The sequence below is a fragment of the Belonocnema kinseyi genome, chromosome 7 (genome assembly GCF_010883055.1).
Source record: "Belonocnema kinseyi isolate 2016_QV_RU_SX_M_011 chromosome 7, B_treatae_v1, whole genome shotgun sequence".
In the NCBI taxonomy this organism is placed as follows: Eukaryota; Metazoa; Arthropoda; class Insecta; order Hymenoptera; family Cynipidae; genus Belonocnema; species Belonocnema kinseyi.
This window is the reverse complement of record NC_046663.1, coordinates 39,407,002-39,421,928: the sequence shown is the minus strand read 5'-3', so window position 1 is coordinate 39,421,928 and position 14,927 is coordinate 39,407,002. Positions and strand designations below refer to the sequence as shown.

Here is a 14,927-nt window from a genome sequence, read left to right as displayed (position 1 = left end):
CACACGTTCCAATGATATGCCTACAGCATTAGCTACCTCTCTCAATTTCACTTTGGGATCATTCAACATCATATCATGGATTTTTTCGACATTTTCTGGTTTGGACATTTTCGACATTTTTGGGCGCCCAGATCGTTCAGCATCAACTGTGCTCGTACGGCCACAACGAAACTCGGTAAACCACTTATGAATCGTTCCAATCAACGGCGCAGAGTCCGGGTAATACTTATCCAGCTTGGCCTTGGTCTCGGATATCGTTTTCTTGCGAAGATAGTATTGTTTGATCAAAATTCGAAACTCAGATTTTTCCATATTAAAAAAAAACTCGGAGGTTAGTCGCTTCTCAGTGCTGTAACTTGTAAATGCGTAGACATAAATGGCTGAAGTTTTGACAGGCGTCATTTGAAGGATCAAGCTCGACGAAAATGGTTCATATTAGTGAATACTAATGCCATCTCTTAGAATTTTCAGGTACTTATCAGACTGCCTAGTACTTGTATTTCTCCACATTATAAGTGGATTATCTAGAAATTACACAGGATTACCCCGGATAAAAAGTGCATTATCTAGGATTAAAGGTAGATTACCGGTGGATTACAAGCAGATTACCGGCGGATTATCTATGATTACAAGTGAATTACTGGTGTATTATCAAGGATTATAAGTGAATTATTCGTATTATAGCGGATAACAAGTTGATTATCTAGAATTAAAAATAGATTACAAGCAAATTTCTACGACTACTTGGAACTACAAGTGGATTACCTAGAAATGCCCTGTATTACTCCAAACAACAATAGTATTATCGAGGATTACAAGAAGATGATTTAGCTTAACACGTGAACTGATGGTTGACTTTATAGGATTGCGTGTGAAAAGTATATTATCTCTAATAAAAAGAAAATTTTATAGCCCCCAGGTGGATAATAAGTTAATTGCAAGTGGATTACACTAGATAGATAGTGTATTATCCAGGATTACAAATGGATTACTTGAATTACTCCGGAAACAACTAGAACATCTAGAATTACAAAGGGATGAACTATGGTCCCAGGTGTAATATAAGGCAAGCACACGAAAAATCTAAAGGTCATGTTTCAGGCGACGAATGGAGACTGGGTGTTTGGAATGCTATGGGAGTAAATGATCTCAAGGTAAAAGAATTGCGTGAAACTATGGACGTGAAGAAACTAGACATTTGATGTGTGCCCGAAACAAAGAAAACGGGATGCGAAACTAAAGACATAAAGAATGGCGTGCTGAAAGGCGGATTTGAAATATGGTCAGGAGTAGACTGTGAATCACATGGTAAACAAGGAGTAGGTCTGATTTTGAATGAAAGAGTAAAGCAGCATCTCGGAGACCATGGTTTCGTGTCTCCCAGACTGATGTGGGCTAGAATGAAAGTAGGAATCAGAAGACTATTTATCATAGCATGCTACGCGCCGGTTCATAGTGATCCTAGAGACGTAAAAGACGCCTTCTGGGACACTTTAAATGACACAATAAACATTTGCGAACATGGGGAAAGAATAATTCTACTAGGAGACATGAACGGTTGGGTGGGCATCTATACTATAACGAACATAAATTAGTTGGTCTATACTTAAAAAGGGGTCTGTTTATTACAAATACTTGGTTTAGGCATAAAATGATCCACGTGTACACCTGGTCTAAAGAAAATAGCCGCAGTACAATTGACTTTGTTGTTGCGGATGAAAGACTAAGGGAGATAGACAAAGATACAAGAGTCATGAGGGGTCTTGAATGCAATACTGATCATTACCTTGTGATCTCAAAAATTAACTTAGGTCGGGGATGGCGAAAAAAGAGAACCAAGAAAGCAAAACAAACGCGAATCAAAATTGAGAACCTACAGAAACCGGATGTGCGAATAGATTTCCAAAATAAGATAATTGAAAGAATAGATAGGGTAACATGGGAGGACCGTATAAAAAACAAAGATATAGAGGGCGCCTGGACAATGTTCCGGGATATCCTTGTTAGATGTACGATCGAAGTGTGTGGTACCGCAGTTGTAGGAAGAATTTCTGGTGATGCGTCGTGGAATGATGAAATTTAGGCTGCCCAAAAATCAAAAAGAGAAGCGTACAAGAGAACTTTGAACATCGCAGGTCTTAGCAATGAGGAAAGAAATAGACGTAGAAATAATTATAGACGCGAAAACAGTATACTTAAACAATTAGTTAAAGAAAGTAAAGATACAATTAGAGCAGAAGAAGAGATTAAAATACAAAACGACAACTGCGATGTTGAACGCGATGCGATGGAAAACTAAATTGAAAAACTCTGTGTCACTGAGGTTAGGAATATAATTAAGAACTTGAAAAATGGTAAGGCTCCCGGGGTAGACGGTATTAACGCTGAAATGCTTAAACACTTTGGCGCCTGCATACCACATAGACTGTGCGGATTGATACATTTATGTTTCGAGATGGGAGACGTCCCAGACGATTGGAAAGAAGCGATTATCGTACCAATATACAAGAGAAAGGGAGATAAAAGCGAGTGCAATAATTAAAGAGGGATTAGCTTATTAAGCACCGTAAGTAAAATATATTCAAAAATACTTATTAGCAGGGTAATAAAAATAACAGAAGCAAAGATTTGGGAAGTCCAAAGTGGGTTTATGCCAGGAAGGTCATGTACGGATCAAATATTTAGCTTAAGGCAAATAACAGAAAAAAGTTTGAAAGTAGGAAAAAAGTTTTCTGTGCATTTGTTGACCTAGAAAAAGCTTTTGACAAGGTAGATAGAAGTAAACTTTGGGAAGTCCTGAAAGAGTATGGAGTCAATGGATGGATCCTACAAGATATAAAAACAATATATACAGATAGCAAAGCGAGTGTAAAAGTGAATGGGAAACTGAGCGACTGTTTCGATATTATTCAATGAGTTAGACAAGGATGCGTTATGTCTTCATGTTTATTTATATTATTTATGGACAAGTGTTTAAGAATGTCTCTCTTCGACAAAGAGGGTGTGGATCTCGAAACAATATCGAAGACCTACAAAGAATGTTGAATAAACGAGATGCAAGCATGAAGAGCATGGGCCTCAAAATTAACGCAAATTAAACAAATCTATGGTGTTCGAAGGAAAGAGTGAGAAAACACTATGCAATATTCTATTAAATGATGAGAGAATTGAACAATTTGATTAGTTCGTATATCTTGGTAGCTTATTTACTAGGGACGGGAAGATAGATGAGGAATTAGATAGACGAATAAATGAAGGTAAGAAGGTTATTGGTAGAGCAGGTCCCCTTATCAGAAGTAAAAATATATTAAATAAAGCTAAAATGGCAATACATAATTCCATATTTGTACCGACAGTACTATACGGTAGCGAGACATGGACTTATCAAGAAAAAGATAAGAGTAAAATTAACGCAATTGCCATGAGATTCATGCGTATAATATGTGGGAAAACCCTGATGGACAAAGTAAGTAACGAAGAAATTCTAAAAGAATGTGGTGCAGAAGAGACGCTAGTAGACACATGGGAAAGAAATGGTGGCAAATAACTAATAAAAAGAGTGTCAGTAGAGTGAATGAAGCCTGAAACAAAAGACCTTGGCCACTAATGGACCCAAGTGGGGAACCTTACATAACGACTTCGTGAGGTTCTTCGCTTGGGGTGATTGCTAGAGAGATTGATCAGAAACCTGGGTCGGAGCAGTGTTGCGGAACGAACGTGTTATTTACTTAAATAGCAAGAGAATTCTGGATCAATCTGAAAAATCTCTGTCCCTTCCACACACTACCCCTTTCCCCTACCGAGTTAGTCACGCCTACACCGGAAGGACTTAAAAGGGACTTACAACTGGATTTTCTAGAATTATCCTATAATAAGTCGAATGACAAGTGAATTATCTAGGATTACAAGTGCATTAATCCGAATTACTTGGATTACTCCGAAAGAAAATTAGATTATCTAGAATTACAAGACAATTATTTAGGATTCCAGGTGGATTACAAGTGCATCAGGTTTCTCGGGATTACCTGATACTGCAAATGGGTTAAGAAAGAATACAATTGGATTGCCTCAAATCGTCTTGTAATATTTCGAATAAAGAGTGGATTATCTAGGATAATAAGTGAATTAACCCGAATTACTTGCATTACAACGGATAAAAATTAGATTATATAGAATTAAAATAAGATTATCTAGGATCCCAGGTAGATTAAAGGTTGACTACAAGTAGATTACGCCAGATTACTTAAATTTATCCAGAACGTGAGCGGATTAGCTATCCTTTCCCTGGATTAATACGGATAAAATTGTATTATCTAGGATTGCAAGTAGATTTTAGGTGGGTTATCTAGGATTACAAGTAGATTATCAAAGATTAACAATGGTTTATTCAGAATTACAAGTGGCTTATCTAGAATTACAAGTAGATTATCTTAAATTAAAGGTTAATCACACTAAAATTACAAGTGGATTTCCTAATATTGCCTGGTACCATAAGTAGATTACTTCAAATTACAAGTGGATTATCGAGGGTTACAAGTGAACGACTTAGGATTATCTAGGATTATGTAGACCACCGGCAGATTATCCAGGATTACAAGTGGAGTTTTGTGTTACCCAGGATTACAAGAAAATCACCTAGAATTACTACGCATTGCAAGTGTATTAACGCAGATTACAAGTGGATAATCTCAGGTTACAAGAAGAGCTTCTTAAATCTCACATAATTTTCAGTTAGTAAATAAATTCACGGATATTTTTCGATCATGACTACCTTGACTCTGCCAGCTATGCTCTTTAATTTTAATAAATTTTCATTCTAATAAAAGAGATTTTATACCCCTAAAAACTGGACCCATGTCTCTGCTCTGGTAAGTATATTAAAACTCAACATCTATTTAAATCAACGTCCCTGGCAAATTTATAGATCATATTTTACTACAATAATGACTGGTACATTATAGGTCATAAAAAAATCCGTTAGGCTGAAAACAATTTGATCTTCGTGCATGAGTCGGCGCCTTTGATAATGATTCTAACCTCCCGTTTCTGGACGCACAATACCATTCAATTTCGTTCCATTCGACTCGGAATTTTCGCAACAGCAATAAAAGATTTTTGAATACTTAAAAGCGTAAGAAGCTTTATCGCACATCTTTGTATTTCTTGTTATCTTTATAGCTTTTCAGCGTGCTTTATCACTCGAAACAATGCACGCCTTTACAGTCCTTTTGAAGCTTTGAAGATTTAGGTGAACGTAATAACAACAATGTATTTTTCAACTTAAGCCGGTATCTGAAAACCGATATCGAAGTGCTATTTATAGTTCCCTATTGAAGCGTTTCAATTTTTTAATTTTTTTGTACAGATTCCTTTAAAAATTACACTTTTTAACTTGGATGCTATTCTACTTTGGAAATTATAAAATTGGAAACAGTTACAATTTCAAATTTTTTCATTTTTTCATGTGTAATATTATCAATTAAAATTCTTCCAATAATTGCTTTTTTCATTCACACTTTTGTGAATCTAAAACCAAATTAGATAGAAATATTACCACAACAGATTAATTTTCAACCCAAAAAACGAAATTTGAACCAAAGAGTATATTTTTCAAAATAATTGTGTTTTCAACCAAATAATAAAACTTTCAATCAAGTACTAAAATCATTTAAACAAGAAAAGATAAATTCTGAAAGAAGAGTATAATAGTAGACTAAGGTACTAAAAAGAATTAATTTTTCACCAAAAGTAGTTAGTTCTTCAACCAAAAAGATGAATTTTCATCTAAAATGATGAATGAAAGGGTATAAAACATAATCTTCAAACAAAAACAAATTTTTATTGAACAAAGTAGTTCAATTATCAACCAAAGAGATAAAATTTTTTTAAAATCATGCATTTTTAATGAAATAATTGAATTTTGAAAAAAAGATCCATTTTTAACCAAATATTTAGATTTTTAAGCATAAAATATAGATTTTTTGACAATATATTGAATAAATACCAAAACAGATTAATTTGTCAAAAAAGTTGTTAATATAACTAAAATGGATGCAATTTTCAAAAAAGAGATAAATTTTCAAATCAGAAACATATACATTCAACAAAAAGTTGAATTTTCAATAAAAAAGAAGACTTGCTTACGAAAGCTTATATTTGCATTCAAATTTTTATTTGTTTTCAACAAATATTTAAATTTTTGGCCAAATAATTAAATTGTTAACCAAATAATTGAATTTGCAACCTAATACTACAATTTTGGATCAAGAAAGGTGAATTCTCGACGAATAATATAGTAGTAGACTTTTAACTGAAAAGAATTAACTTCTAATAAAAAATGGTTAGCTTTTTAAGCAAAGAGATCAATTTTCAACAAAAATGATGGACTTTTAACCATAATAGTTCAATTTTAAATTAAGAAAATTAGTTTTCAATGAAAAAAACGTATTTTCAACAAACCAGTTAATTTTTAACAAAAAAATATTAAATTTTTGATTAAGGAGATTAATTTTATATCAAAAAGACGACTTTTTAATCTAATACATTTTCAATTGAATATTTGAATTTTTACATAAAAAAGATACATTTTTAACAAAATATTCGAAGTTTGAACTAAAAAAGATCAATTTGAACCAAAAATGAAAAAATTGTTATCACAATTGAAAAGAATCATTCTCAACAAAATAGTTAAATTTTCAGCTAAACAGATAAATCTACTGATGAATCAACTGAAACGATTAATGATGAAACTATTATAATTTTCAATAAAATACAGTTCAACTCGACCAAAAGAGACAAAAATCTAAGAAAGTAGTTGAATTCTCAAATAAAATAGATTAAACTTTAACCAAATAGTTGCAAATTTTGACCAAAAATGAGGAAACTTTTGCCAGAACAAGATTCATTTTCAGCAAACTGTAGACATTTTAACCAATAAAAATTAACTTTCGGAGAAAAGTAGTTATATTTTTATTTTGAACTTATTTAAATTAGATCATTCTGATGCGCTATTTATCGATCTAATAAAAAATCCGAAATCAATTTTCAAATTTAATAAGAAACTAAATATTTGATATTTAAAATTTGAATGTCTTTAATTGAGGGCCCAGATTAACCAGCCGGATTAAAACTTACATATTCAACCCTTTTTTTTTTAATTCACATCTGACAATGTGCCAATTTAAACAAAATATTATTCATTAGATAGGCAGGAGGTTTCTGAAGCATGAAACTTATCTTGGCGACTTCACGAACATTCTAAAGCTAAAGTGATTCATGTTGCTAAGTTTCTAGAATATTTTTTTCATGAAATCACAAAATGATATTGCAAAATTGTAAGAAAAGAATTTTTCGTGCAGAAATTTCAAGGCTATTTAAATTTTTTATGTGCCATTACATTTTTACATTGCAAAATGTTAGGTATCAGACAAATGTTAGGTACCATACGTCGAACTAAAGACCAGCAAATTAAAAAAAAAAGAGCATTGCGATTGTTATTACACAACGTCTAGAATATAACGTTTCGCAACGTGAAAATGTAATGGATCATGAAAAATATAATTAACCTGGAAGTTTTACACGCAAAATTAGTTTCTCACAATTTGCAATATCACAAGATATCATTTTATGACATCATAAAAGAATATTCTAGAAACTCAGCATGGACACAAACCTCTTCAGCCGCATAATGTTATCAAAGTCGGTAAGGTAGATTTCATCGACCAGAAACATCTATGCCTATCCACTTTATTCAATTTTATGCATTGACATCTGCTAAAGTATAAAAATGACACTGCTCATTTTTCAAAGACAAATTGAAGCTATTAAAGGATTTTAAAGAATCAACTAATTTTTTCAAACAATACTAACGTAAATAGAGCTTTAAATATTCTTTTGCATTTGTACTTACTCATATTTTTACCAGTTTGTTGACGCGAAGAAAAAGAGATAGGATTAGCACACAAACTTTTTGACCGCATCCGTTTCACAAATCAGAAGCGGTGAAGTGTTAAATAGAAATGTCAACGTCAAATGTGTGAATTAGCAAAAGACATATGAAGTCACTCTTTCGATATTTTTCCTTGGCGCCGCGACAAAATTCAGACGATCGAAAATCATCGGCGCCTAAACGATTATACTATGTTTATATAGGACAAACGAAAAATCGCTTTCTCTGTATGCACTTGAAAGAAAATATTTGAGAAGAAGAAGGATTTTACGAGGATTTTAGGCACCCAAAAAAAACATATACAGAGATAATGGCAAGAGTAGAATGTCGTGTATATTGCAAATTTGCTTCGCAAAAAAGTTGTCTGTAAATCGACGTAATTGTTTCTGAATACACTTTAACTTCACTTTTAAATTTAGGAGACGCAGTTTAAAAAGAATTTTTTAAATTAAATTGATTCTAATCACCTGCTCAAAATATCGTATAAAAATGTTGATAAAAATACTTATATGTCTCAAAACGTTCGATTAGTATACAGTGCAGTATATATACTAGGGGTTTTTCTATTAAAGTTCTTAACTTACCGACTTCGAGGCAGTTCAGCAGTTGAAGTGGTTCATGCCCATGCTAAGTTTCTAGAATGTTCTGGATGACGTGATATAATAATATTGCGCAATTAAGGAAGATAAATTTGGGCAAATATCTTTAAGTTTATTTATTATCTCAAGCATTTTCTATCTTTATGTTGGTAAGGTAGGTTTCGTGATTTCTAATAACATATCATTGTTTGAAAGTTCTAGAAGGTTCTAGACTGCAAAAGAATGCTTTTCGCAAGTTGTTTTGTGTATCAAATAGCGACAGGAATTCTTAATTATCTGTATTATTTCTAAGGAAGGAATAAATCAAACTTTTTTCCGCATAACTATATGACACATATCATTTATCACGTCATCCATAATATTCTAGAAGTTCAGCACGGACACGAACCAATTGGGCTGTGGAATGGTCTCCATGTCGGTAAAATAACGATAACAGGAATCTTAGATTATAATTCTCTTGATTTGTCAAACTAAATAACCCTTGCACATCCAAACGCAGTATTAATATTTAAATGCTTTACTAGAAACTAGAAACCCAGACAATTATGAATTAAAAATTTTATTTTATTTTAATATGAATTCACAGCCTGAGATACTCTCGAAACAGGGGGAAAAATATTTAAAAAGGTCAATATCCCTATTTTTTCAAGTACAAATATTGCAATTTTAGAAAATAGATGATTTTTTAACAACAAAAACAAAACAAAAATTTTAACCAATTATTTCATTTTCCAAACAAAGAGATGTATTTTCCGCTAAAATTAGAAATTCTTAAATGAAAATATTTTTTTTTAATAAAGTATTTCAATTTTCAACCAAATAGTTTAATCTTCAACCAAAAAAGATGTACTATCGGCGGAAAATGTACTAGTAGTTCAACCAAGAAAGACAAATACTCAAAAAAATATTTAACTCTTAAACGAGAAAATCCGATTCATTTTCAACCAAACAGTTGCACTTTTGACCCATAAAAAATAAAATTTCTATAAAAAGAGATTAATTTTCAAACAGAGAGTTGAAAATTCTACCAAAACAAAGGTAATTTTTTAATAAGAAATAGAAAAGTCGAATTTTCAGTTAAAAAAATGAATTTTCAACCAAATATTTTAATTTTCGACCATAGCAATAAATTTTCAACTAAATTTATTGGACCTTCAACAAAAAATTATTTGTTTAGAAGGTAGTTCATTTTCCAATCAAGTAGTTCAATGTGCAACCAAAAAAGATCAACTAAACCAAAAATATTATTAATTTCCAACCAAACAATAGTTGCATGTTTAACCAAAAAATATGAAATTTCTGCCGACAAAAATACAACAGAAACAAATTCAAGAAGATCGTAGATTAAAAATAATAATAATAATAATCAGTAATATTTTTATCTCATTGTGATTTATTATTTTCATCAATTTTTTTTAGTGTGTTCTACTTGAGGAACTTTAGAATACTTTTCTCTAATATGCTATTTTACGTGTTTTATTACTTTTTATTCCTATTATGTAGTTGGATATGTAACTATTTCCTTGAAGATCTAATTATTTGGGTTACAAATTCAACCATTTTTTTTAATTCATCAGTTTTGGTTAAAAATCTGACTATTTTCAAAGAAAAGTAAACTATTTTATCGAAAAATATTTTTTTGTAATTCATAATTTCGGTTTGAAAATTCAACCGCTTCGTAGTAAATTCATCTTTTTGGCTTGAAAATTATAAAATTTTGTTATCAAATTTTTTTCACGACAGAAAAACTTTTTTGGCTCAAAATTCAACTAGTTGTTTAAAACTTTAAATACTTTGTTAAAAATTCCGTTTTTATCAAAGATGTACATAATATTGATTCAAAATTTATCTCACTAGTTAAAAATGAACTTTTTTGATGAAAATTTATATTTTCCGATTTAAAGTTCAATTGTTTTGAAGAAAATTCTTCTTTTTCGGTTTATAAATTCAACAATTCAGTTGAAAGATTCCTTTTTACGGAAAAATCTTTTTTATTTGAAAAATCAATACTAATACATTTTTCGTTAAAAAATTCATAATTTTCGTTAATAATTTATCATTTTATTTGAAAATTTACACCTTTGGTTAAATATTTAACTTTTGGTTGAAAATTCGTTTTTTTAAGTTCAAAATTCAACTATTTTGGTAAAATAATCCACTATTTGGTTAAACGATAACTTTGCTATTAAATATTCATATTTTCGTATTAAAAACTCAAATTTTCATGTTAAAAAGTAACTTTTATTGTTGAAAGTATTTATTTTTCGGTTGAAAATATAACTGCTTTGTAGAAAATTCGTCTTCATGGCTTGAAAAATTAATAATTTGTGTAAAAAATCATTTACTTCGTTGAAAACTTATATTTTTTAGATGGATGAATGTGTTATATTATAATATTTATTAAATGTTGAACTAGCTTGTTAAAAATTTGTATATTTATTTTTTTGGTTTAAAGATTCAATTTTTTTAGTAGAAAATGATACTGTTTGATTAAAAATTCATCTTTTTAGGTAGAAAATTAATCCTTTTGGTTCGAAATTGATCTATTTGGATGAAAATTTGTGTATTTAGTTCAAAATTATTATTTTTTTGGTGAAAATTCATCTATTTGGTTAAAAGTTGAACTAGTTTGATAAAAAGAATGTTGTACAGAATTTATAATTTTATTTCAAAATTCACCTCTAGTTGAAGATTTAAATATTTTGTTAGAAATTCATTTTTTTTTGAAGTTTTAATTATTTTTTAGTATAATATTCAATTGATTTTTTTGTTGAAATAACAATTATTAAATTTGTCGTTGAGAATTCTTCTTTTTTGGTTAAAAATTCAACTAATTGTTTGAAAGTTGAACTGGTTTGTTAAAAATTTATTTTTGGTAGAAGCTTAATCATTTTAGTTGAGCATTCTTCTCTTTGTTTAAAAACTCATCTTTCTTGGTAGAAAATTTTTCTTTTTGCTTAAAAATTTATCTTTTTTTGAAAATTAAAGTATTTTGTTTAAAATTAATCTATTTCCTCAAAAATAAAATATTTCTACTTAAAATATTTAGTGTTTAAAGCGTCTAAATTTGAATGTAATGTTAGTACCTGCGTTACTTTTATTTTAAAGAACTTATTTATCTATTTTCGTGAAAGAAATCATTTCTTTCTGTGAAGCTTTTTACCAGCCCAAAGATATTTAGGATTGGCAACTGAAGAATTGATTTACCTTTCAAATTTAGTTTCGTGGTTGATTTCCTAGCCATTTCATCTCAAAATTATCAAATAAATATTTTGGTACATATTTTGAATTGGTACCATCAGAAAAATCTCTTTCGGAGATTCTTGTCTTCTAATGTCTTGAATTTTTGTTTATCATTTTTTTTTAATAAATCGGAACCTTTTAAAAAAGAGGGGAAAGTGAAAAATTGGGTCGAAATGATCGATTTGATGTTTTTTGGGAGATTTTTTTAATTAAAAAAAAAAACAGGGGGTTAGGTGAAAAAGGGGACATGATGTGCTTTCTGAAATTAACAACAAAGAAAAAACAAAATGTGAATGTTTCACAGCAACAAGTGAATTCTTGCATTATCTCCACGTCGATAGTTAGTGTTCACCTGTGATGCACGGTACGATGTACCAACCACTTAGGGTACGATGTACCGACCACTTTGGGGTACGATGTAACGACCCCTTTGGATGCGATGTACCGACCACTTAGGGATACGATTTAACGACTACTTGGGCGTACGATGTAACGACCACTTGGTGGTATGATGTAACGACCACATGGGGGTATGATGTAACTACCACTTGGGGGTACGATGTACCAATCACTTGGGCGTACGATGTACCAATCACTTGGGCGTACGATGTAACGACCACTTCTGGGTACAATGTACCCATCACTTGGGGGTACGATGTACCGACCACTTGGGGGTACGATGTACCGACCAATTAGCGTACAAAGTATCTGCTACGTAGGGATACTACGTTTTTATTCTAAAATTTACTTAAAATATAATTTTTCTTTTCAGGTTTTCGTTCTATTTTCATCAGTGGGTTAATAGTTGACACACATAAGGTGACCTAATGCCAAAAAATAAAAAAATAAAATAAAAGTGAGGAAATCAGAGTAGACACCTGTTCAGAGTTTCGCAGAACGAATGCATTGTCTTCTGATAAAGAAGACAAAGGTGAAAATGTAGTTGTGTAGGTGTAGACACTCTTTAGAATGCTGACAAAGCTCGGTATCTCTCATCAAGAATTGTTCTGTGTTAACCACTTGACACTTGTTGCTACATAATTAATAGCGGATCCTAACCCAACTTCAGGGAAAAAGTCGGAAGCCACGATTATGACCCCGGATTTTAATGCAACAAGAAAAAGACATTATACTATCGCAGGTTTAAGACACTAAAGATTATTATTCTACAATTTTAATGAATAATTCAGACATTTTGATTCGTTGAATATTTTTTTTAGTCGATTAGGATTATAAATACAGACTTTACTGTTGAATTTTAAAGCTAAAAAATATAATGTTTTAGAAAACAGTTAAATTTTCAACAAATAAATAAAAAATGTAGACCTAACAGTGACAACCAGATAGTTGAACTTTCAAGTGAAAGTGGCGAATTTTTCAAAAAATAGTTGTGTTCTCAACCAAATAGTTAAATTTTCAAGCCTAAAAAATTTGGCCACAACCACAAACAGTTGCATTTTCAAAAAAATAATTGCAGCTTTAAACAAACAAAAAAAACTAATTTTTTAGAAGTCAGAATTTTTAAACAAGAACTTTTTTTTACAAAACAGGATGAATTTTTAATATAATAGGATAAATTTCCAAAAAGACGATTTTTTAAGAAAGCAGTTAAGTTCAATAAAAAGACTAATGCTAAAATAAAATAGGTGAATCCCTAACCGAAACCGATTAATTTTCAATCAAACATCAAAAAGATGAATTTTTAACAAAAAAGTTGAAGATTCACCGAAGACAGACTTTTCAGACGATAGAAAAAGAAAATGAATCAAATTATTGAAGTTGTAAGCAAAAAATACGATTTAAAAAAATGAAAATATGATTTTTAGCATAAGTACCAAATATTTTACGAAATAATTATTAAAGTATTTAAATCTTAAACAAAAAACGATATATTTCCAACCAAACAGTTGAATTTTCAAATAAAAAGATCAATTTTCAATAAATAAGGGTGTAGTTAAATCTTAATTTGAGAAAATAAATTTTAAGTAAAAAACAACTTTCAAACAAATCAAACAAAAACAGTTGCATTTTCAAGCGATAATGTTAATTTTTAACGAAGTGGTTCAAGTTTCAAGCAAGTAGATGAATTTTTGACAAAGTTGCCTTTTGACAAAGTAGTTTGATCTTTAAGCCGAAAACAAAATTTTGTAGATGAAGTTCAATTTTCAACCTAAAAAATTAATTTTTAATCAAGCAGTTGAAAAAAAACGAAGTTTCAAGAAAATAGTTCAAGTGTTAACCAAAGGACCACGAAAGATTTTTCACTCGAGAAAAACAAAATTCCAATCAAATTGTTGAATTTTCAATAAAAAAAGGAGAATTTTTACTTGTAAATTTGACAGTTTAACAAAAATTTAATCTTTCACGTTTAAAACTACAAAGATAAATTTTCAAACAAATAGTACAATAGGAACAAAATTATCAACCAAACGATTGTATTTACAACCAAACTGTAGAAATTTTAAGTAAAATTGACGAATTTTGATCAAATAATTAAATTTTGAACCAAATAGATAAATCTTCAACATACAAATATGTATTGTAAAAAAAATTATTTTTCTAACAAAGAAATGAATCGTCCACAAATAAAATGAGTTTTTAACAAAGCAGTTCAACTTTCAATCATGTACAAAAAAACATGAATTTTCTACCAATTACTTGAATTTTCAAAAATGAAAAGACTAATTTCACCAAAAAGGATTTCAATTTTGAATCAAAAACTTTTGAATGCTACAAAATAAAACGAATTTTTAACAAAAATCGATTCATTTTCAACCAAACATGGTATAGCTAAATTTTTCAACAGCAAAATTTGTTACATTTAAAGTCTTCTTATTTCTTCAAAATAATCGATTGAGCAGCTGAAAATGATTAATTGACTGATGATAATTATTATTATTTATTATTATACCATTAAGCCATTTCCCTTTCGGGGTCGGCGTGACTCACTCGGCAGGGGAAAGGAGTAGTGTGTGGATGGGATAGAGATTTTTCAGATTGATCCAGAATTCTCGTGCTATTTACGTAAATAACATGTTCGTTCCGCAACACTGCTCCGACCCAGGTTGCTGCTCAATCTCTCTAGCAATCACCCCAAGCGAAGAACCTCACGAAGCCGTTATGTAAGGTTCCCCACT

The 14,927-nt window shown here is 30.4% G+C and overlaps 1 protein-coding gene across 3 annotated transcripts in view; it reads right to left on the bottom strand.

Annotated features, from left to right (window-relative positions):
* Window positions 1-14,927, bottom strand: part of LOC117176863 (cysteine-rich motor neuron 1 protein-like) — an 805,857-nt gene that overhangs the window by 690,288 nt on the left and 100,642 nt on the right. The window lies entirely within an intron of this gene.